The following is a 23942-nucleotide window of genomic DNA, read 5'->3' as shown; positions in this document are numbered from 1 at the left end:
ACATTTCTAAGTGTCATGATAGGAAAACATATGAGATGATCTGCAAATTTCCCTCAGTCCATTTTTGAAGACGAAAGGAGACTTTGTTTAGCAAGCCATGAATCAAGGGGAAATGAATTGTAAGGAAGACTTGAGGTAAAGAAACATGTGTCACAAGGCAGCAAGGCCTGTTTCAAACCAGTATGTACAACAAAATTGCCACCAGATCAAGTGCAACTAGGCGGGCAGTTTTAGAAGTCAAGGATGGTGAAAGATAGGAAAGGGTCATCCTCCCCAGTCAAGGAATGGAACTTTTGACTATAAATTAGAGAACGCTCCAAGTGCTCCCACTGCCTTAAACCACTGAAACTGAGAGCTAAGGCAGGGACTCTGTGAGTCATGAGAACATAATCGAGTGGGAGATCCTGGAACAGGATATTTCATGTTTGCAGAGTCCCTGCCAAGTCAGTTATGGATGGATTTACATTTGGGTTGGGAAATGATTGGACCAGGCCAGTTTTGGTAGCTCCTCTTCCCCCTGGGAGGGGCAGCAAGCCCCAATAAATAGGTTCTCTGCTGCTCGATGGCTATCCTCCTGCTACTCGAGTTCCAATTGACTTTGGAAAACCTGGTGAGTCTGATTCTTCAGTTCAATTTTGTTCTTGGAAACCCGATTGTTGACCTTATGCTGGAGACAGCAAGTTGATGGGTCCAAAGTTATGATCATGGGTATAATGCTATTTGGTGGATGGGAACGTGGAATGTGGGCACAATGTTGTATTGTATTTACTAGATTTCTGATACTAGTTTGAATTCCTCTATTGAAAAAGAAATTAACAGGAAATTTTGGCATGAAGGGATAAAAAGCAAAGTATTTACCTTTTTCTATGCCTTTCTCTTGGACTTCTGCTGTGCTTTCAGAGGCATTTATCTTAGAAGGTGTGATGCCCTTACATTCATCCTGATTGCCCTTTGCTCTGTACATAAGTCATCCTGTCGGGACCACATGAGACAAAATGGTGATAGAAATTGCTTGTGAGCTTGCCCAGGATTTTAGAACTTGTGATTGCCTTTTTTGAAGATGTCATTTTCATTAAAAAAAATGAAAGAGATAAAGAAAGAAACCAAAGAGAAAACACAGCTTCTTTCTTTAAAACAAAGATATTTTCTTTGGATAAGTTGTATGAGAAAAGAGAAGATTTTCTCTGGGCTGATGAAATGATTTTCCGAAGAGTGAGAGAGAAGACAGAAATTCATTTAAAGCTATTAAAGAGATTAAAGCACATACTTAGAGTTTGAGGAGATATATCTGTTATTGATATATTTGTTATTCCACAAGCTTCTGCTCTTTTCTCTATAGGAATTCCTTCTTGTAAACACGGTCATATACTTTCTTTTAGATATTAAGACTCCAGAAAGATGTCTTCCCAACATCAGCAGTGCAAGCAGCCCTGTCAGCCACCACCAGTGTGCACACCTAAGTGTCCTGACCCTTGCCCACCTTGCAAGTGTCCAGACCCTTGCCGACCTGTAAAGTGCCCTGACCCATGCGTACCTCAGCAGTGCAAGCAGAAATGCCCTCCTGGGGCACCTGCTCATCATTGCTAGCAGAAGTGCCCACCCAAGAGGATGTAAGAGCTTGAGCTTTTATCTGCATCTGGAAAGGATAAGGACAATCGACTCAACTAGCTCCAGAGCTCCACCTTCCTCTTCTCTTCAAAGCCTATCATGGATACGGAAGAAGCTTCTCCACCCTTCAGCCTCAATATGCGTGTGGTGCTTCCTGACAGACAGAGGTTTCCTATCTGAGACTGCTAAATGGTTAGCCTCTCAGAGGGGCCCTAGAAAGTATAGCAGAACCTCAGAAAGAAGAGCAGCAGCTCTCCTCCTGGGCACCCTCTGAGGATTCTCTCGCTGTCTTCTGTGTCGGTCGGTCACCTGGGCATGGGTTTCTACCAGCTGAGCAATTGTTACTTATCCTCCACTTCCTGAATAAAATACAATTTATTTGTGTGATGGGAAAAAACTTTTTTCTTCTAAAACCTGCTTTTAACAATATCATATCATAATTTTGCTTAATTTCTATCCTTCTATGATCCCGAGTTTCTGGCTCTCACAGTCAGTGTTATCTGAATTTTTAGTCATATCAATGATTATTTCTATACAGTTTCAAATCCAGGTTATTTTCCCAATTAGTGCTTTATTGATTTGAGGAACAAATTATTTAACTTTTTGGGATTTCAATACCTTTAATAAACTTTGGGGAAAATCACATTTACTGTGCCAACTTGCTTAGGCATAAAAATTTCATGAATGTGTTTCATTTAGTTGGCAAAGTGCCGAGCACATAATTGGCATTTGAAAGGTGGCCGATCATCATTGTCCCTGTCATCATCACCGTCACCATGACCAGCACTGTCACCACCACCCCCAGGTGTTCCAGAAGGGGAGTGGCTCAGACATACCTAGTAGAGCAAGCAAGGATATTCTTAAACTCTATTACCCGTTCATATTCTGTGTTCCTTTTCTTTTCCAATTTAAATGAATTTTCAATGTGACACCACAGAATAACCAGTTTGGGAAATTAGTGGGATGCTCTGTATAAAATTATAGTAGTTCTGTATTCATGGGTAGTACAAATAAAGGGAATTTAAAGGGAACTTACCAGGCAAAGTGCTGCCTGCTCTCCATGTGTACAATGTGCTCTTCTTACTGCAAAATTCAACAAGCTCAGGGTCTTACATTTTTCACCTCGGAAATTACATTCTTGATTATTTTGACTCCACCTGTGAGGTACACTGGGGATTCCAATGTTTACCCTGATTTACAAAATGACTGTTGCTATGCAGCTTGTTTTCCAAATGCTTAGATTACTGGTCCAGTAAGCTGTGAAAAGGGATGTGTTCATTAAGCATATCTCCTCTTGTGATTAGAAGTAAAGGAGCCAAAGATGCCAGGACTGCACAAGCAAAAAGATGCCCATGTTACACCTCAACGCTCATCAGACTATGACATTACTGTAAAATTGACTCTGATATTTGGGAGTTGTCTCTACTGTAGCTACTGTTATTTGAACTGACATAGAAATTAGTTCTTTGAATGGGATGCTCCTGTAACAAATCTTAAAATTGTGGCATTGGCTTATGTGTCTGGAGGTGGTTGGAAAGGAATCTGATATTGGAAGCCGTAAATGTGGTGCTACATGTTATTCAAAGGCAAAATGTTTGAAGTAATGGTTGTCCACTGTATCTTTAGAGGCAGACCAAAGGTTGCTCATTTCTTGATTTTCCCAGGGTATTTCAGGAGTCATATGTTCAGGAGAAACTTTCTCGTTGACTCGAAAGAAATGAAAATGAAAAGAAAAATAATACAGCCCAGAAATTCAAAACCTTTTTGATTAGAAAACTCACAGCATATAATTCCTAAAGAGTAAGACATGAGATTAGAAGTAGTTTTCAAGTAGGAGTCCAATTTCAGTTGACTGTTACAGCAGAGAAAAGAGACAGAAGTTGTCATCTTTCCACCTGTGTGCCAGGGAGCCTCAAGGTAGCTGTATTATGTTAGAGGGAGAGGCAATAATTTAATCTGTCCAGAAAATTACTTCTACACAAGGACCTTGCTGAGATACGTAGGTCATAGAAATGATTGGAGGACTGAATTATATCAGGTGCCTAGGAAGTTTTTTAAGGAATTGAAAACTAAATATACTATGTGCCCAAATGAAAAAGAATGATTTTCAAGATTACTAACGACTTTCCAGCCCACCTTTCCCCACTTTCTACCCTACACAAATCGGATATGTTTAGTACAGGTGACTAAAAGGGAGTATCCACTCTGAGATGGGTACAAGGACACCGGAGAATAATGGATAAAGGAAGCTCTCTCAGAGAACAGTATTAGATCCTGAGAGAGCCAAGGCGGAGAAGAAACACAGAGATGCTCAAACATTGTTATTCTGTTGTATGATGAATATTTCTTAAGGCTTTCACTCTGGGTTTATTGAGGTATAATTAACAAATGAAATTGTACATATTTATGGTGTATAATGTGATGATTTGAAATATGTGTACTTTATGCAGTGATTACCAACATCGGTCAATAAGCACATTAATCACTTCATTGGTAACAATGTAATGTGTGTATGTCTCTCTGTGTGTTTGTGTGTGTGTGTTTGTGTGTGTGATGAGAATGCTTATGGTCTAATTTCTCAGCAAGATTCAAGTACACAACTTAGTGTTATTAGCTAGGTCACCATGCTGTACTGTAGACTCTGAGAAATCATTCATTGTATGATTGCATGCTTGTACCCTTGGCCGAACATCTCCACCATTCCCCGACCCCTCAGACTCTGCTGACCATCATTCTACTCTCTGCTGCTGTGACATCTTTTAGTTTGGAAACACATTGCTCAATAAACAATGGTGTGGAGAAGAAATATCAAATAAATAAAAAGTAACTTGAGATGAACGAAAATGAAAAGGAAACATACAAGAACTTTGGGGATAAATGTAATGCAGCACAAAGAGAGCAACCTATGCCTGGAGATATCTATATTACAAAAGATGATCTCAAATCAGTAACCTGATAGACATGAGTGCATATGAAAATTGAAAACTCATAACACTAAATACAGGAAAGTATAAGCAGTGATTATTTTTGTCCGTTTAATAGACATGCTCATCTTTTAACATCTTTACGTTTTCCCCTTATATATTAAATGATATACCTTCATTTTTATAACAATGTACCATATTATTTAAAAAATATATAGTAGTCAGTGAAAATGTGGCTGAGCTGCAAGGAAAGTTTAAGTCCTGGTCTTCTGGCACATGCCTAGCTGATGAATCTTTCACAGGTTTCAAGTGTCTCCTGTTTCTGTTCCTTGCCTCCTCATTCCCCTCTTCTTACTGCTGTCCCATTGTAAAACCCCATTCGTAAGAAGCTTCCTGATTATTTGGCCAAGACAAATTACTAGGCCAGTTCTTCCTTCTGACTGCAGGAAGAATTATGAAAGATATGAAAGGACTATTACTAAATGCATGGGCGATATGTCAAAGTACCAAATTGGACGGTTAAGGGGTAGATATTGGCAGCGAAGATATTATGGCAGGTTGAGGGTTCTGGAACGTTAAGAAGAAGACAGACAATAACCAGTGAAAATTTTTTTCTAATTACTCTCTTCAAAGACCTAAAACACTGTTTGAATGAGTGGAGCAAAGCAAATATATCAGATGTTCCCTATGTTCACATTTCATCCAGAGGTCAGGCCTTTAGTGTTTTCTTATCTCTCCAGTCCCAACAACACTCTGAATCACTTGTATGTGATGCAGTGAGTCTTATATGGTATCTTATACCTAATTTCGGTTTCTCACAATTGAAACCTGGTATTTACTTATGGAATACAAGTGATTAATTTCCTGATAAAGGAATTTTAAACACACGACAGTGGTCTAGGGAAGAGTTCACGTCAGGTGAGATGGGACATCTTGATTCAAATAAACATGTTTTCTCACATTAAACAGTATCATAAAGCGAGATTTGCAACTTTATTCCTAAACCAGACAGGGCCCTCACCAACCATGACCCATCACAACACTCTTCAGTGCCCATGGGGACAGCATAGAAAAGAGTAGTGTTCATATCCAGGATAGAAGGGAGGAACTTAGAAAACCTGTTAACATCTAAATCACTGAAAAGGCAGAAATGAAATCTTTGGTGGACGTGCTAAGGCAATGGTTCCTGAACTTCAGTTATTTGCTAATAGCTCATTATATTTGTCATAATTCCACACCCCATGTGTCATGTCACATTAATTTGTTTGGCTTTAATTTCACTTCCTAATAACTTTGAAAATGTTTATTTTAATTGGCCCTAGGTAATGATGCACATGAAATGACAGATGAAATATTCACATTATATATTATAACATGTATGTACATATATACATAGAGAAATATATTACAGAAAGAGGGACAAGGACAGAGAGAGAGAGATTAATATGTCTGGCACACGTAAAGTCTACAGAGCTGAAACACTGCTGGAAGTCCATCTGACAGGGTAATATTCTTTTGCCTGAGGGAGCGTCAGCCTTGTTCTATTCAGGCCGTCTCAGTCCGTCAGTGGATTGGATGTGAATTTCCCACATTATAGAGGGCAACTGACTTAACTCAGGCTACTGATTTAAATAATACTCTCATCCAAAATCATCCTTACAGAAACACACAGAATAATGTTTGACCAGAAAACTGGGGACGTGTGCAGGTGAATCTGACACATAAATTAAATATCAAACCTTCTTTACAGCACATTGACAAATTGTATGAAGAAAGTAGAGCAGGAAATAGGTTTATTTGTCATATGATCCACCGTGACCAAAATGGAAAAAGGAGAAATTAGGTTGAAAATATAACGAAATTATTATTTATGATTGAGAAGTTGTACATGAATGGCAATGAAATTCATTGACTGCATTTTTAATCAAGTGATTTTAACGTTCTCTTGAATTTACCCCTAGATTTGAAATAACACGTGTTTAAATAATTCATAAGTATTAAATACATACAAAATTAGTAGTGTGAATGGCATTGCATAATAGATTGGGTTTCCCAATAATTTCAAAGCGACAGGAAGCCAGAAAATTTGAACACTACTCTGAGATTTCTTCAAAAATTGAAGACATCCAAAGAGGTCAGGTGGGAGAAATTAGATTGGAGCAGGTGTTATGTCCCTCGGGATGTATGGGCAAAAAGTTTCATTTCTGTTGTAAGTCTTGGGTATGAGCTACCAGCTCATCTGTGTTATGGAAGAGGATGCTGTGTGCCTAGTGAATTCCTTGTGGGAGGAAGTAAAACAGATTTATAAAGGTCACAGGAATCTGACTGTTGGATGTTCTTTATATCAAGGAGCAAATCGTGAAAGAAGGATCGCAGTGGTCAACACTTTATTATATGTTTCCAAGTGTCAAGATAGGAAATCATGTGAGATAATCTGCAAATTTCCCTCAGATCATTTTCGAAGACGAAAGGAGACTTTGTTTAGCAAACCATGAATGAAGCCGAAATGAATTGTAAGAAAGATTTGAGGTAAAGAGACATTTGTCTCCAGGTAGCAAGGCCTATTTCAAACAAGTATGTACAACAAAATTGCCACCAGCTCAAGTGCAACTAGGCCGGCAGTTTTAGAAGTCAATGATGGTGAAAGGTAGACAAGGGTCATCCTCCCCAGTCAGGGAATGGAACTTTTGACTACAAGTTAGAGAACGCTCCAAGTGCTCCCACTGCCTTAAACCACTGAAACTGAGAGCTAAGGCAGGGACTCTGTGAGTCATGAGAACATAATCCAGTGAGGAGATCCTGGAAGAGGATATTTTCTGTTCTCAGCGTCCCTGCCAAGCAGGTTATGGATGGATTTGTATTTCGCTTGGGAAATGATAGGACCAGTCCAATTTCGGTAGTTTCGCTTCCCCCTGGGTGGGGCAGTAAGCGCCAATAAAAAGGTCTTCCGCTGCATGACAGCTATCCTCCTGCTATTAGAGTTCCGATTGAATTGGGAGAACCTGGTGAGTCTTATTCTTCATTTCAACTTTGTTCATGGACACCCAAATGTTGAGTTTATGCTGCAGTCAGCAAGCTTGATGGGTCCAACATTATGATCATGGGTATAATGCTACTTAGTGGATGAGAACTTGGAATCTGGGCACAATGTTGTATTGTATTTACTAGATTACTGATACCTAGTTTGAATTCCTCTATTGAAAAAGAAATTAACAGGAAATTTTGACATGAAGGGATAAAGAGCAAAGTATTTACCTTCTTCTATGCCTTTCTCTTGGACCTCTGCTGTGATTTCAGGGGCACTTATCTTACAAGGTCTGAGACCCTTACATTCATCCTGATTGCCCTTTGCTCTGTATGTAAGTCATCCTTTCGGGACGTCATGAGAGAAAATGTTGATACAAATTGATTGTGAGCTTGCCCAGGATTTTAGAACATGTGAGGGCCTTTTCTGAAGATGTCATTTTCATTAAAAAGAAAAAAAGAAAGCAGGAAAGAAAGAAAGAAAGAAACCAAAAGAGGAAACATTGCATGTTTCTTCAAAACCAAGATATTTTCTTTAGAAAAGCTGTATGAGAAAAGGGAAGGTTTTTCTCTGGGCTGATGTAACGATTTTCTGAAGAGTGAGAGAGAAGTTAGAAATTCCTTAAAGGGTATTAAAGAGATTAAAGCACATACTTAGAGATTGGTGAGATAGTATCTGTTGTTATTCCACACGATTTTGCTGTTTTCTCTATAGGAATTCCTTGTTGTGAACACGGTCATATACTTTCTTTCAGATATTAAGACTCCAGAAAGATGTCTTCTCAACATCAGCAGTGCAAGCAGCCCTGCCAGCCACCACCAGTGTGCACACCAAAATGCCATGACCCTTGCCCACCTTGCAAGTGTCCAGACCCTTGCCCACCTTGCAAGTGTCCAGACCCTTGCCCACCTATAAAGTGCCCTGACCCATGCGTGCCTCAGCAGTGCAAGCAGAAATGCCCTCCTGGGGCACCTGTTCATCAATGCTAGCAGAAGTGCCCACCCAAGAATAGGTAAGAGCTTGAGCTTTTATCTTCATCTGGAAAGGATAAGGACAATCGACTCAACTAGCTCCAGAGCTCCACCTTCTCCTCTTCTCTTCAAAGCCTATCATGGATACGAAAGAAGCTTCTCCACACTTCAGCCTCAATATGCGAGTGGTGCTTCCTGACAGACAGAGGTTTCTTACCTGTGAGTGCTGTACTGCTTCCCTCTGGGAGGTGCCCAAGAAAGCATCGCAGAGCCTCAGAAGGAAGAGCAGCAGCTCTCCTCCTGGGCGCCCTCTGAGGATTCTCTCGCTGTCTTCTGTGTCTGCCGGGCACCTGGGCATGGGTTTCTACCAGCTGAGCAATTGTTACTTATCCTCCACGTCCTGAATAAAATACACTTCTTTTGTGTGATGGGAAAATATTTTCTTTCTTTGCAAACCTGCTTTTAGCAATATCATATGATAATTTTGCTTGATTTCTATCCTTCTTTGATCCCCAGTTTCAGGCTTTCACAGTCAGTGTTATCTGAATTTTGAGTCGTATCAATGATGATTTCTATACAGTTCAAAATCCAGGTTAATTTCCTAATTATTGCTTGATTCATTTAAGGAACAAGTTTTGTAACTTCTTGGGATTTCAAATGCTTTAATAAACTGGGGAAAATCACATATACAGTGCCAACTTGCTTAGCCATAAAAATTACATGAACGTGTGTCATTTAGTTGGCACAATGCCAAGCATGTAATTGGCATTTGAGAAGTGGCAGATCATCATTGTCCCTGTCATCATCACCGTCACCACCAGCAACACGGTCACCACCGCTCCCATGTGCTCCAAGCAGGGGAGTGGCTCTGACATACCTAGTAGAGCAAGCAAGGATATTCTTTAAACTCTATTATCCATTCATATTCTGTGTTGATTTTCTTTACCAGTTTAACTGAATTTTTAATCTGATCCCACAAAATAACCAGTTTGGGAAATTATTGGGATACTCTGTATAAAATGATAATAGTTCTGAAATCATGGGTAGTACAAAAGAAAGGGAATTTAAAGGGACCTTACCGGACAAAGTGCTATCTCTTCGCCATTTGTACAACGTGCACATCTTACTGCAAAACTCAACAACCGCAGGGTCATATTATGTTTCTTCACCTTGGAAATTACATACTTGATTATTTTGACGCCACATCTGAGATACACTGGGGATTCCGATGCTTACCTTGATTTACAAAATGACTGTTACTATGCCGCTTCTTTTCCAAGTGCTTAGCTTACTGTTCCAGTAAGCTGTGAAAAGGGAGGCGTTCATTAAGCGTACCCCATCTTGTGGTTAGAAGTAAAAGAGTCAAAGATGCCAGAACTGCAGAAGCAAACACATGCCCATGCTACTGTTCAATGCTGACCAGACTGTGACGTGAGTGAAAACTCAACACTGCTATTTGGGAGTTGTCTCTACTGTAGCTACTGTTATTTGACCTGACAGAGAAATTAGTTCTTTGAGGTGGGATGCTCCTGTAACAAATCTTAAATTTGTGGCATTGGCTTATGTTTCTGGAGGTGGTTGGAAAGGAATCTGATATTGGACGCCGTAAATGTGGTGCTACATGTTATTCAAAGGCAAAATGTTTGAAATAATGGTTGTCCATGGTATCTTTAGAGGCAAAGCAATGGTTGCTCACTTGCTGCTTTGCCCAGGGTATTTCAAGAGACGTATGTTCAGGAAAAACTTTCTGGTTGACAGGCCAGAAATGTAAAGAATGAAAAGAAAAATAATACAGTCCAAAAGATCAAAACCGTGTTAAATTAGAAAACTCACTGCTTGTAAGTCCTAAACAGTAAGAGATGTGATTACAAGAGGCTTTCAACTACAAGTGCAATTTCAGTTGACTGTTACAACAGGGAAAAGAGACAGAACTTATCATCTTTCCACCTGTGTGCTAGGGAGCCTCATGGTGCTGTATTATGTTAGGGGAAAAGGCAGTAATTTAATCAGGCCAGAAAATTACTTCTACAAAAGGACCTAACTGAGATCTGTAGGACATAGAAATGATTGGGGGACTGAAATTATATCAGGTGCCTAATAAGTTTTTGAGGGAATTGAGAACTAAATTAACTATGTGCCAAAACGAAAAAGAATGATTTTTAAGATTACTAACGACGTTCCCCCCCATCTTTCCCTATTTTCCACCTAGGAAATCAGATATGGTCAGTACAGGTGACTAAAAGGGAATATCCACCCTGAGGTGACTCCAAGGACCCCAGTGAATGATGGATAAAGGAAGCTCTCTCAGAGATTCGTATCACATCCTGAGAGAGCCTAGGAGGAGAAAGCACACAGAGATGCTCAAACATTGTTACTCTGTCATATGATACTTATTCCTTCATGCTTTACCTCCGGTTTTATTGAGGAATAATTGACAAACGAAATTGTACATATTTATGGTGTATAATGTGATGACTTGACATATCTGTATTTTATGCAGTGATTACCAACATCGGTCACTTTGCACATAAATCTCTTCATCAGTAACAATGTAATGTGTGTATGTTCCTCTGTTTGTCTGTGTGTGTGTGTGTGTGTGTGTTTGTATGTGTGTGTGTGATGAGAATGCTTATGGTCTAAATTCCCAGCAAGGTTAAAGTACACACCTGAGTGTTATTAGCTAGATCACCATGCTGTACTGTAGACTCTGAGAACTCATTCATTGCATGATCAGAGGCTTGTACCCGTGGCCCAACATCCCACCTTTCCCTGATCCCTCAGACCCTGCTGACCACCATTCTACTCTCTGTTGCTGTGACATCTGTTAGTTTGGAAACGCATTCCTAAGTAAGCAATGGTGCGAAGAAGAAATAAGAAATAAATAGAAAATAACTTGAGATGAACGAAAATGAAAAGAAAACATACAAGAACTTTTGGGATAAATGTAATGCAGCACAAAGAGAGCAACCTATGACTGGAGATATCTATATTAGAAAAGATGATCTCAAATCAGTAGCCTGATAGACATGTATGCATGTGTGTGGGTTTATGAAAATTGAAAACTCGTAACACTAAATACAGCAAAGTATAAGCAGTGAGTGTTTTTGGCCGTTTAATACACATGCTCATTTTTTAACAGCTTTATGTTTTCCCCATTATATATTAAATGGTATACCTTCATTTTAATAACAATGTATCATATTATTTAAAAAATATATAGTAGTCAGTGAAGATGTGGCTGAGCTGCAAGGAAAGCTTACGTCCTGGCCTTGTGGCAAATGCCTAGCTGATGACTTTCACAGGTTTCAAGTGTCTCCTCTTTCTCCTCCTCTACTCCTCACTCCCCTCTTCTTCCTGCTGTCCCATTAAAAAAACCCAGTCCTAAGTAGCTTCCTGATTTCTTGGCCAGGACAAATTACTGGGCCAGTTCTTCCTCCTGACTGCAGGAAGAATTATGAAAGGACTATTACTAAATGCACGAGCGACATGTCAAAGTACCAAGTTGGACGGTTAAGGGGTAGATATTGGCAGTGAAGATAATATGGCAGGTTGAGGGTTCTGGCACGTGAAGAAGAAGAAGACAGACAATAAACAGTGAACATTGTTTTCAAATTACTCTCTTCAAAGACCTAAAACATTGTTGGACTGAGTGGAACAAAGCAAATATATCAGATGTGCCCTAAGTTCACATTTCATCCAGATGTCAGACCTGTAGTGCTTTGCTTATCTCTCCCCTCCCAACGTCACTCTGAATCATTTATATGTGATGCTCTGAGTCTTAAATGGTACCTTATATCTAGTTTTGGTTTCACACAATTGAAACGTCATATTCTCTTATGGAATACAAGAGATTTATTTCCTGATAAAGGAATTTTAAGCGCAGGACAGCGGTCTAGGGAAGAGTTCGCGTAAGTTGAGACGGGATATCCTGATTCCGTTAAACATCTGTTCCCACATTCTACAGTATCATAAACCGAGATTTGCAACTCTATTCCTAAACCAGACAGGGCCCTCACCAGCCATGATCCATCAAAACACTCTTCAGTGCCCACGGGGACAGCATAGAAAAGAGTTGTGTTCATATCCAGGATACAAGGGAGGAACTTAGAAAAACTGTTCACATCTAAATCACTGAAAAGGCAGAAATGAAATCTTTGGTGGACGTGCTAAGGCAATGGTTCCTGAACTTCAGTTATTTGCTAACAGCTCATTATATTTGTCGTAATTCCACACCCCATGTGTCATATTACATTAATATGTTTGGCTTTAAATTCACTTCAAAATACCTTTGAAAATTTTTATTTTAATTGGCCATAGGTAATCATGTACATGAAATGACAGATGAAATATTCAAATTATATATTACAACCTGTATGTACATATATACATACAGAAATATGTTACATAAAGTGGGACAAGGACAGAGAGAGAGAGATTAAAATGTCTGGAACACGCAAAATCTGCAGAGCTGAAACTGCTGGAAGTCCATCTGACAGAGGAATATTCTTGTACCTGAGAGAGCGTCAGCCTTGTTCTATTCAGGCCGTCAGTGGATTGGATGAGAACTTCCCACATTATAGAGGGCAACCGACTTAACTCAGCTACTGATTTAAATAATACTCTCATCTAAAATCATCCTTACAGAAACACACAGAATAATGTTTGACCAGTAAACGGGGGACCTGTGCCAGTGAATCTGACCCATAAATTAACTATCAAACCTTCCTTCCAGCACATTGACAAATAGTATCAAGAAACTACAGCATGATATAGGTTTATTTGACACAGGCTCCACCGTGGCCTATATGGAAAATGCAAAACATGGGTTTAAAATATAACAAAATTCTTATTAATGATTAAGAAGTTGTACATGAATGGCAATGAACTTCAGTGACTGCATTTTTAATAAAGTGATTTCAACTTTCTCATGAATTTACCCTAGATTTGATGTGAAACAATATGTGTTTAAATAATTCATAAGTATTAAATACATACAAAATTAGTTGCGTGAATGGCATTGCATAAAACATTGGGTTTCCCAATAATTTTACAGCGACAGGAAGCCAGAAAATTTGAACAACCCTCTGAGATTTCTTCAAAAATTGAAGACATCCGAAGAGGTCAGTTGGAGAAATTAGATTGGAGCATGTGTTATGTCCCTTTGGGAGGTATGAGCAAAAAGTTCATTTCTGTTGTAAGTCTTGGGTCTGAGCTGCCAGCTCATCTGAGTTATGGTAGGGGATGCTATGTGCCTAGTGGATTCCTTGTGGCAGGAAGTAAAACAGATTTATAAAGGTCACAGGCATCTGACTGCTGGATGTTCTTTATTTGAAGGAGCAAACAGTGAAAGGAGGACCGTAGTGGTCAACACTTTACTACACGTTTCCAAGTGTCAAGATAGGGAATCATAGGAGATGATCTGCAAATTTCCCTCAGACCATTTTCGAAGACGAAACGAGACTTTGTTTAGCAAGCCATGAATCAAACCGAAATGAATTGTAAGAAAGACTTGAGGTAAAGTGACATGTGTCACCAGGTAGCGAGGCCCATTTCAAACCAGTATGGACAACAAACTTGCCACCTGATCAAGTGCAGCTAGGCAGGCAGTTTTAGAGTCAAGGATGGCGAAAGATAGGAAAGGGTCATCCTCCCCAGTCAAGGAATGGAACTTTTGACTCCACGTTAGAGGACACTCCAAGTGCTCCCACTGCCTTAAACCACTGAAACTGAGAGCTAAGGCAGGGACTCTGTGAGTCATGAAAACATAATCCAGTGAGGAGATCCTGGAAGAGGATAGTCCCTGTTTTCAGCGTCCCTGCCAAGCCAGTTATGGATGGATTTGCATTTGGCTTGGGAAATGATTGGACCAGGCCAAGTTTGGTAGTTCCGCTTCCCCCTGGGTGGGGCAGTAAGCGCCAATAAATAGGTCCTCTGCTGCACGACAGCTATCCTCCTGCCACTCGAGTTCTGATTGACTTTGGAGAACCTGGTGAGTCTTATTCTTCATTTCAACTTTGTTCATGGACACCCAAATGTTGAGTTTATGCTGCAGTCAGCAAGCTTGATGGGTCCAACATTATGATCATGGGTATAATGCTACTTAGTGGATGAGAACTTGGAATCTGGGCACAATGTTGTATTGTATTTACTAGATTACTGATACCTAGTTTGAATTCCTCTATTGAAAAAGAAATTAACAGGAAATTTTGACATGAAGGGATAAAGAGCAAAGTATTTACCTTCTTCTATGCCTTTCTCTTGGACCTCTGCTGTGATTTCAGGGGCACTTATCTTACAAGGTGTGAGACCCTTACATTCATCCTGATTGCCCTTTGCTCTGTATGTAAGTCATCCTGTCGGGACGTCATGAGAGAAAATGTTGATACAAATTGCTTGTGAGCTTGCCCAGGATTTTAGAACATGTGAGGGCCTTTTCTGAAGATGTCGTTTTCATTAAAAAGAAAAAAAGAAAGCAGGAAAGAAAGAAAGAAAGAAACCAAAAGAGAAAACATTGCATGTTCCTTCAAAACCAAGATATTTTCTTTAGAAAAGCTGTATGAGAAAAGGGAAGGTTTTTCTCTGGGCTGATGTAACGATTTTCTGAAGAGCGAGAGGGAAGTCAGAAATTCCTTAAAGGGTATTAAAGAGATTAAAGCACATACTTAGAGATTGGTGAGATAGTATCTGTTGTTATTCCACACGATTTTGCTGTTTTCTCTATAGGAATTCCTTGTTGTGAACACGGTCATATACTTTCTTTCAGATATTAAGACTCCAGAAAGATGTCTTCTCAACATCAGCAGTGCAAGCAGCCCTGCCAGCCACCACCAGTGTGCACACCAAAATGCCATGACCCTTGCCCACCTTGCAAGTGTCCAGACCCTTGCCCACCTTGCAAGTGTCCAGACCCTTGCCCACCTATAAAGTGCCCTGACCCATGCGTGCCTCAGCAGTGCAAGCAGAAATGCCCTCCTGGGGCACCTGTTCATCAATGCTAGCAGAAGGGCCCACCCAAGAATATGTAAGAGCTTGAGCTTTTATCTTCATCTGGAAAGGATAAGGACAATCGACTCAACTAGCTCCAGAGCTCCACCTTCTCCTCTTCTCTTCAAAGCCTATCATGGATACGAAAGAAGCTTCTCCACACTTCAGCCTCAATATGCGAGTGGTGCTTCCTGACAGACAGAGGTTTCTTACCTGTGAGTGCTGTACTGCTTCCCTCTGGGAGGTGCCCAAGAAAGCATCGCAGAGCCTCAGAAGGAAGAGCAGCAGCTCTCCTCCTGGGCGCCCTCTGAGGATTCTCTCGCTGTCTTCTGTGTCGGTCGGTCACCTGGGCATGGGTTTCTACCAGCTGAGCAATTGTTACTTATCCTCCACGTCCTGAATAAAATACACTTCTTTTGTGTGATGGGAAAATATTTTCTTTCTTTGCAAACCTGCTTTTAGCAATATCATATGATAATTTTGCTTGATTTCTATCCTTCTTTGATCCCCAGTTTCAGGCTTTCACAGTCAGTGTTATCTGAATTTTGAGTCGTATCAATGATGATTTCTATACAGTTCAAAATCCAGGTGAATTTCCAAATTATTGCTTGATTCATTTAAGGAACAAGTTTTGTAACTTCTTGGGATTTCAAATGCTTTAATAAACTGGGGGAAATCACATATACAGTGCCAACTTGCTTAGCCATAAAAATTACATGAACGTGTGTCATTTAGTTGGCACAATGCCGAGCATGGAATTGGCATTTGAGAGGTGGCCGATCATCATTGTCCCTGTCATCATCACCGTCACCACCAGCAACACCGTCACCACCGCTCCCAGGTGCTCCAAGCAGGGGAGTGGCTCTGACATACCTAGTAGAGCAAGCAAGGATATTCTTTAAACTCTATTATCCATTCATATTCTGTGTTGATTTTCTTTACCAGTTTAACCGAATTGTTAATCTGACCCCACAAAATAACCAGTTTGGGAAATTATTGGGATACTCTGTATAAAATTATAATAGTTCTGAAAACATGGGTAGTACAAAAGAAAGGGAATTCAAAGGGACATTACCAGACAAAGTGCTATCTCTTCTCCATTTGTACAACGTGCTCTTCTCACTGCAAAACTCAACAACCGCAGGGTCTTATTATGTTTTTTCACCTCGGAAATTACATTCTTGATTATTTTGACCCCACATTTGAGATACACTGGGGATTCCGATGCTTACCTTGATTTACAAAATGACTGTTACTATGCCGCTTGTTTTCCAAGTGCTTAGCTTACTGGTCCAGTAAGCTGTGAAAAGGGGGCGTTCATTAAGCGTACCCCGTCTTGTGGTTAGAAGTAGAAGAGTCAAAGATGCCAGAACTGCAGAAGCAAACACATGCCCATGCTACTGTTCAACGCTGACCAGACTGTGACATGAGTGAAAACTCATCACTGCTATTTGGGAGTTGTCTCTACTGTAGCTACTGTTATTTGACCTGACAGAGAAATTAGTTCTTGGAGGTGGGATGCTCCTGTAACAAATCTTAAATTTGTGGCATTGGCTTATGTGTCTGGAGGTGGTTGGAAAGGAATCTGATATTGGACGCTGTAAATGTGGTGCTACATGTTATTCAAAGGCAAAATGTTTGAAGTAATGGTTGTCCATGGTATCTTTAGAGGCAAAGCAATGGTTGCTCACTTGCTGCTTTGCCCAGGGTATTTCAAGTGACGTATGTTCAGGAAAAACTTTCTGGTTGACAGGCCAGAAATGTAAAGAATGAAAAGAAAAATAATACAGTCCAAAAGATCCAAACCGTGTTGAATTAGAAAACTCACCGCTTGTAAGTCCTAAAGAGTAAGAGATGTGATTACAAGTGGCTTTCAACTACAAGTGCAATTTCAGTTGACTGTTACAACAGGAAAAAGAGACAGAACTTATCATCTTTCCACCTGTGTGCTAGGGAGCCTCATGGTTGCTGTATTATGTTAAGGGAAAAGGCAGTAATTTAATCAGGCCAGAAAATTACTTCTACAAAAGGACCTGAGATCTGTAGGACATAGAAATGATTGGGGGACTGAAATTATATCAGGTGCCTAATAAGTTTTTGAGGGAATTGAGAACTAAATTAACTATGTGCCAAAACGAAAAAGAATGATTTTTAAGATTACTAAAGACGTTCCCCCCCATCTTTCCCTATTTTCCACCTAGGAAATCAGATATGGTCAGTACAGGTGACTAAAAGGGAATATCCACTCTGAGGTGACTACAAGGACCCCAGTGAATGATGGATAAAGGAAGCTCTCTCAGAGAATCCTATCAGATCCTGAGAGAGCCTAGGAGGAGAAAGCACACAGAGATGCTCAAACATTGTTACTCTGTCATATGATACTTATTCCTTCATGCTTTGCCTCCGGGTTTATTGAGGAATAATTGACAAACGAAACTGTACATATTTACGGTGTATAATGTGATGACTTGACATATGTGTATTTTATGCAGTGATTACCAACATCGGTCACTTTGCACATAAATCACTTCATCAGTAACAATGTAATGTGTGTATGTCCCTCTGTTTGTCTGTGTGTGTGTGTGTGTGTGTGTGTTTGTATGTGTGTGTGTGATGAGAATGCTTATGGTCTAATTTCCCAGCAAGGTTAAAGTACACACCTGAGTGTTATTAGCTAGATCACCATGCTGTACTGTAGACTCTGAGAACTCATTCATTGCATGATCACAGGCTTGTACCCGTGGCCCAACATCCCACCTTTCCCCGATCCCTCAGACCCTGCTGACCACCATTCTACTCTCTGTTGCTGTGACATCTGTTAGTTTGGAAACGCATTCCTAAATAAGCAATGGTGCGAAGAAGAAATAAGAAATAAATAGAAAATAACTTGAGATGAACGAAAATGAAAAGAAAACATACAAGAACTTTTGGGATAAATGTAATACAGCACAAAGAGAGCAACCTATGACTGGAGATATCTATATTAGAAAAAATGATCTCAAATCAGTAGCCTGATAGACATGTATGCATGTGTGTGGGTTTATGAAAATTGAAAACTCGTAACACTAAATACAGCAAAGTATAAGCAGTGATTGTTTTTGGCCGTTTAATACACATGCTCAGTTTTTAACAGCTTTATGTTTTCCCCATTATATATTAAATGGTATACCTTCATTTTAATAACAATGTATCATATTATTTAAAAAATATATAGTAGTCAATGAAGATGTGGCTGAGCTGCAAGGAAAGCTTACGTCCTGGCCTTGTGGCAAATGCCTAGCTGATGACTTTCACAGGTTTCAAGTGTCTCCTCTTTCTCCTCCTCTACTCCTCACTCCCCTCTTCTTCCTGCTGTCCCATTAAAAAACCCCAGCCCTAAGTAGCTTCCTGATTTTTTGGCCAGGACAAATTACTGGGCCAGTTCTTCCTCCTGACTGCAGGAAGAATTATGAAAGGACTATTACTAAATGCACGAGCGACATGTCAAAGTACCAAGTTGGACGGTTAAGGGGTAGATATTGGCAGTGAAGATAATATGGCAGGTTGAGGGTTCTGGCACGTGAAGAAGAAGAAGACAGACAATAAACAGTGAACATTGTTTTCAAATTACTCTCTTCAAAGACCTAAAACATTGTTGGACTGAGTGGAACAAAGCAAATATATCAGATGTGCCCTAAGTTCACATTTCATCCAGATGTCAGACCTGTAGTGCTTTGCTTATCTCTCCCCTCCCAACGTCACTCTGAATCATTTATATGTGATGCTCTGAGTCTTAAATGGTACCTTATATCTAGTTTTGGTTTCACACAATTGAAACGTCATATTCTCTTATGGAATACAAGAGATTTATTTCCTGATAAAGGAATTTTAAGCGCAGGACAGCGGTCTAGGGAAGAGTTCGCGTAAGTTGAGACGGGATATCCTGATTCCGTTAAACATCTGTTCCCACATTCTACAGTATCATAAACCGAGATTTGCAACTCTATTCCTAAACCAGACAGGGCCCTCACCAACCATGATCCATCAAAACACTCTTCAGTGCCCACGGGGACAGCATAGAAAAGAGTAGTGTTCATATCCAGGATAGAAGGGAGGAACTTAGAAAAACTGTTCACATCTAAATCACTGAAAAGGCAGAAATGAAATCTTTGGTGGACGTGCTAAGGCAATGGTTCCTGAACTTCAGTTATTTGCTAACAGCTCATTATATTTGTCGTAATTCCACACCCCATGTGTCATATTACATTAATATGTTTGGCTTTAAATTCACTTCAAAATACCTTTGAAAATTTTTATTTTAATTGGCCATAGGTAATCATGTACATGAAATGACAGATGAAATATTCAAATTATATATTACAACCTGTATGTACATATATACATACAGAAATATGTTACATAAAGTGGGACAAGGACAGAGAGAGAGAGATTAAAATGTCTGGAACACGCAAAATCTGCAGAGCTGAAACTGCTGGAAGTCCATCTGACAGAGGAATATTCTTGTACCTGAGAGAGCGTCAGCCTTGTTCTATTCAGGCCGTCAGTGGATTGGATGAGAACTTCCCACATTATAGAGGGCAACCGACTTAACTCAGGCTACTGATTTAAATAATACTCTCATCCAAAATCATCCTTACAGAAACACACAGAATAATGTTTGACCAGTAAACGGGGGACCTGTGCCAGTGAATCTGACCCATAAATTAACTATCAAACCTTCCTTCCAGCACATTGACAAATAGTATCAAGAAACTACAGCATGATATAGGTTTATTTGACACAGGCTCCACCGTGGCCTATATGGAAAATGCAAAACATGGGTTTAAAATATAACAAAATTCTTATTAATGATTAAGAAGTTGTACATGAATGGCAATGAACTTCAGTGACTGCATTTTTAATAAAGTGATTTCAACTTTCTCATGAATTTACCCTAGATTTGATGTGAAACAATATGTGTTTAAATAATTCATAAGTATTAAATACATACAAAATTAGTTGCGTGAATGGCATTGCATAAAACATTGGGTTTCCCAATAATTTTACAGCGACAGGAAGCCAGAAAATTTGAACAACCCTCTGAGATTTCTTCAAAAATTGAAGACATCCGAAGAGGTCAGTTGGAGAAATTAGATTGGAGCATGTGTTATGTCCCTTTGGGAGGTATGAGCAAAAAGTTCATTTCTGTTGTAAGTCTTGGGTCTGAGCTGCCAGCTCATCTGAGTTATGGTAGGGGATGCTATGTGCCTAGTGGATTCCTTGTGGCAGGAAGTAAAACAGATTTATAAAGGTCACAGGCATCTGACTGCTGCATGTTCTTTATTTGAAGGAGCAAACAGTGAAAGGAGGACCGTAGTGGTCAACACTTTACTACACGTTTCCAAGTGTCAAGATAGGGAATCATAGGAGATGATCTGCAAATTTCCCTCAGACCATTTTCGAAGACGAAACGAGACTTTGTTTAGCAAGCCATGAATCAAACCGAAATGAATTATAAGAAAGACTTGAGGTAAAGTGACATGTGTCACCAGGTAGCGAGGCCCATTTCAAACCAGTATGGACAACAAACTTGCCACCTGATCAAGTGCAGCTAGGCAGGCAGTTTTAGAGTCAAGGATGGCGAAAGATAGGAAAGGGTCATCCTCCCCAGTCAAGGAATGGAACTTTTGACTCCAACTTACAGGACACTCCAAGTGCTCCCACTGCCTTAAACCACTGAAACTGAGAGCTAAGGCAGGGATTCTGTGAGTCATGAAAACATAATCCAGTGAGGAGATCCTGGAAGAGGATAGTCCCTGTTTTCAGCGTCCCTGCCAAGCCAGTTATGGATGGATTTGCATTTGGCTTGGGAAATGATTGGACCAGGCCAAGTTTGGTAGTTCCGCTTCCCCCTGGGTGGGGCAGTAAGCGCCAATAAATAGGTCCTCTGCTGCACGACAGCTATCCTCCTGCCACTCGAGTTCTGATTGACTTTGGAGAACCTGGTGAGTCTTATTCTTCATTTCAACTTTGTTCATGGACACCCAAATGTTGAGTTTATGCTGCAGTCAGCAAGCTTGATGGGTCCAACATTATGATCATGGGTATAATGCTACTTAGTGGATGAGAACTTGGAATCTGGGCACAATGTTGTATTGTATTTACTAGATTACTGATACCTAGTTTGAATTCCTCTATTGAAAAAGAAATTAACAGGAAATTTTGACATGAAGGGATAAAGAGCAAAGTATTTACCTTCTTCTATGCCTTTCTCTTGGACCTCTGCTGTGATTTCAGGGGCACTTATCTTAGAAGGTGTGAGACCCTTACATTCATCCTGATTGCCCTTTGCTCTGTATGTAAGTCATCCTGTCGGGACGTCATGAGAGAAAATGTTGATACAAATTGCTTGTGAGCTTGCCCAGGATTTTAGAACATGTGAGGGCCTTTTCTGAAGATGTCGTTGTCATTAAAAAGAAAAAAAGAAAGCAGGAAAGAAAGAAAGAAAGAAACCAAAAGAGAAAACATTGCATGTTTCTTCAAAACCAAGATATTTTCTTTAGAAAAGCTGTATGAGAAAAGGGAAGGTTTTTCTCTGGGCTGATGTAACGATTTTCTGAAGAGCGAGAGGGAAGTCAGAAATTCCTTAAAGGGTATTAAAGAGATTAAAGCACATACTTAGAGATTGGTGAGATAGTATCTGTTGTTATTCCACACGATTTTGCTGTTTTCTCTATAGGAATTCCTTGTTGTGAACACGGTCATATACTTTCTTTCAGATATTAAGACTCCAGAACGATGTCTTCTCAACATCAGCAGTGCAAGCAGCCCTGCCAGCCACCACCAGTGTGCACACCAAAATGCCATGACCCTTGCCCACCTTGCAAGTGTCCAGACCCTTGCCCACCTTGCAAGTGTCCAGACCCTTGCCCACCTATAAAGTGCCCTGACCCATGCGTGCCTCAGCAGTGCAAGCAGAAATGCCCTCCTGGGGCACCTGTTCATCAATGCTAGCAGAAGTGCCCACCCAAGAATATGTAAGAGCTTGAGCTTTTATCTTCATCTGGAAAGGATAAGGACAATCGACTCAACTAGCTCCAGAGCTCCACCTTCTCCTCTTCTCTTCAAAGCCTATCATGGATACGAAAGAAGCTTCTCCACACTTCAGCCTCAATATGCGAGTGGTGCTTCCTGACAGACAGAGGTTTCTTACCTGTGAGTGCTGTACTGCTTCCCTCTGGGAGGTGCCCAAGAAAGCATCGCAGAGCCTCAGAAGGAAGAGCAGCAGCTCTCCTCCTGGGCTCCCTCTGAGGATTCTCTCGCTGTCTTCTGTGTCGGTCGGTCACCTGGGCATGGGTTTCTACCAGCTGAGCAATTGTTACTTATCCTCCACGTCCTGAATAAAATACACTTCTTTTGTGTGATGGGAAAATATTTTCTTTCTTTGCAAACCTGCTTTTAGCAATATCATATGATAATTTTGCTTGATTTCTATCCTTCTTTGATCCCCAGTTTCAGGCTTTCACAGTCAGTGTTATCTGAATTTTGAGTCGTATCAATGATGATTTCTATACAGTTCAAAATCCAGGTGAATTTCCTAATTATTGCTTGATTCATTTAAGGAACAAGTTTTGTAACTTCTTGGGATTTCAAATGCTTTAATAAACTGGGGAAAATCACATATACAGTGCCAACTTGCTTAGCCATAAAAATTACATGAACGTGTGTCATTTAGTTGTCAAAATGCCGAGCATGGAATTGGCATTTGAGAGGTGGCCGATCATCATTGTCCCTGTCATCATCACCGTCACCACCAGCAACACCGTCACCACCGCTCCCAGGTGCTCCAAGCAGGGGAGTGGCTCTGACATACCTAGTAGAGCAAGCAAGGATATTCTTTAAACTCTATTATCCATTCATATTCTGTGTTGAATTTCTTTACCAGTTTAACCGAATTGTTAATCTGACCCCACAAAATAACCAGTTTGGGAAATTATTGGGATACTCTGTATAAAATTATAATAGTTCTGAAAACATGGGTAGTACAAAAGAAAGGGAATTCAAAGGGACATTACCAGACAAAGTGCTATCTCTTCTCCATTTGTACAACGTGTTCTTCTCACTGCAAAACTCAACAACCGCAGGGTCTTATTATGTTTTTTCACCTCGGAAATTACATTCTTGATTATTTTGACCCCACATTTGAGATACACTGGGGATTCCGATGCTTACCTTGATTTACAAAATGACTGTTACTATGCCGCTTGTTTTCCAAGTGCTTAGCTTACTGGTCCAGTAAGCTGTGAAAAGGGGGCGTTCATTAAGCGTACCCCGTCTTGTGGTTAGAAGTAGAAGAGTCAAAGATGTCAGAACTGCAGAAGCAAACACATGCCCATGCTACTGTTCAACGCTGACCAGACTGTGACATGAGTGAAAACTCATCACTGCTAT

General features: G+C 40.2%; 1 long non-coding RNA gene across 2 annotated transcripts; it reads left to right on the top strand.

Annotated features, from left to right (window-relative positions):
* Nucleotides 1–209: 209 nt before the first annotated feature.
* On the top strand, nt 210–22923 carry LOC149750619 (uncharacterized). Of its 2 annotated transcripts, XR_016393850.1 has the most exons (4): nt 215–610; nt 1380–7537; nt 8312–9959; nt 10738–22923. It is a non-coding gene; the product is annotated as an uncharacterized LOC149750619 (long non-coding RNA). The 2 variants fall into 2 exon arrangements; XR_016393849.1 differs by having other exon boundaries at nt 210–610; nt 8312–22923.
* Nucleotides 22924–23942: the final 1019 nt, after the last annotated feature.

Source organism: Delphinapterus leucas, chromosome 1 (genome assembly GCF_059928025.1).
Source record: "Delphinapterus leucas isolate spDelLeu-1000000601 "Yukka" chromosome 1, BTC_Dleu_Yukka2, whole genome shotgun sequence".
Lineage (NCBI taxonomy): Eukaryota > Metazoa > Chordata > Mammalia > Artiodactyla > Monodontidae > Delphinapterus > Delphinapterus leucas.
This window is presented reverse-complemented; position numbering and strand designations above follow the sequence as displayed.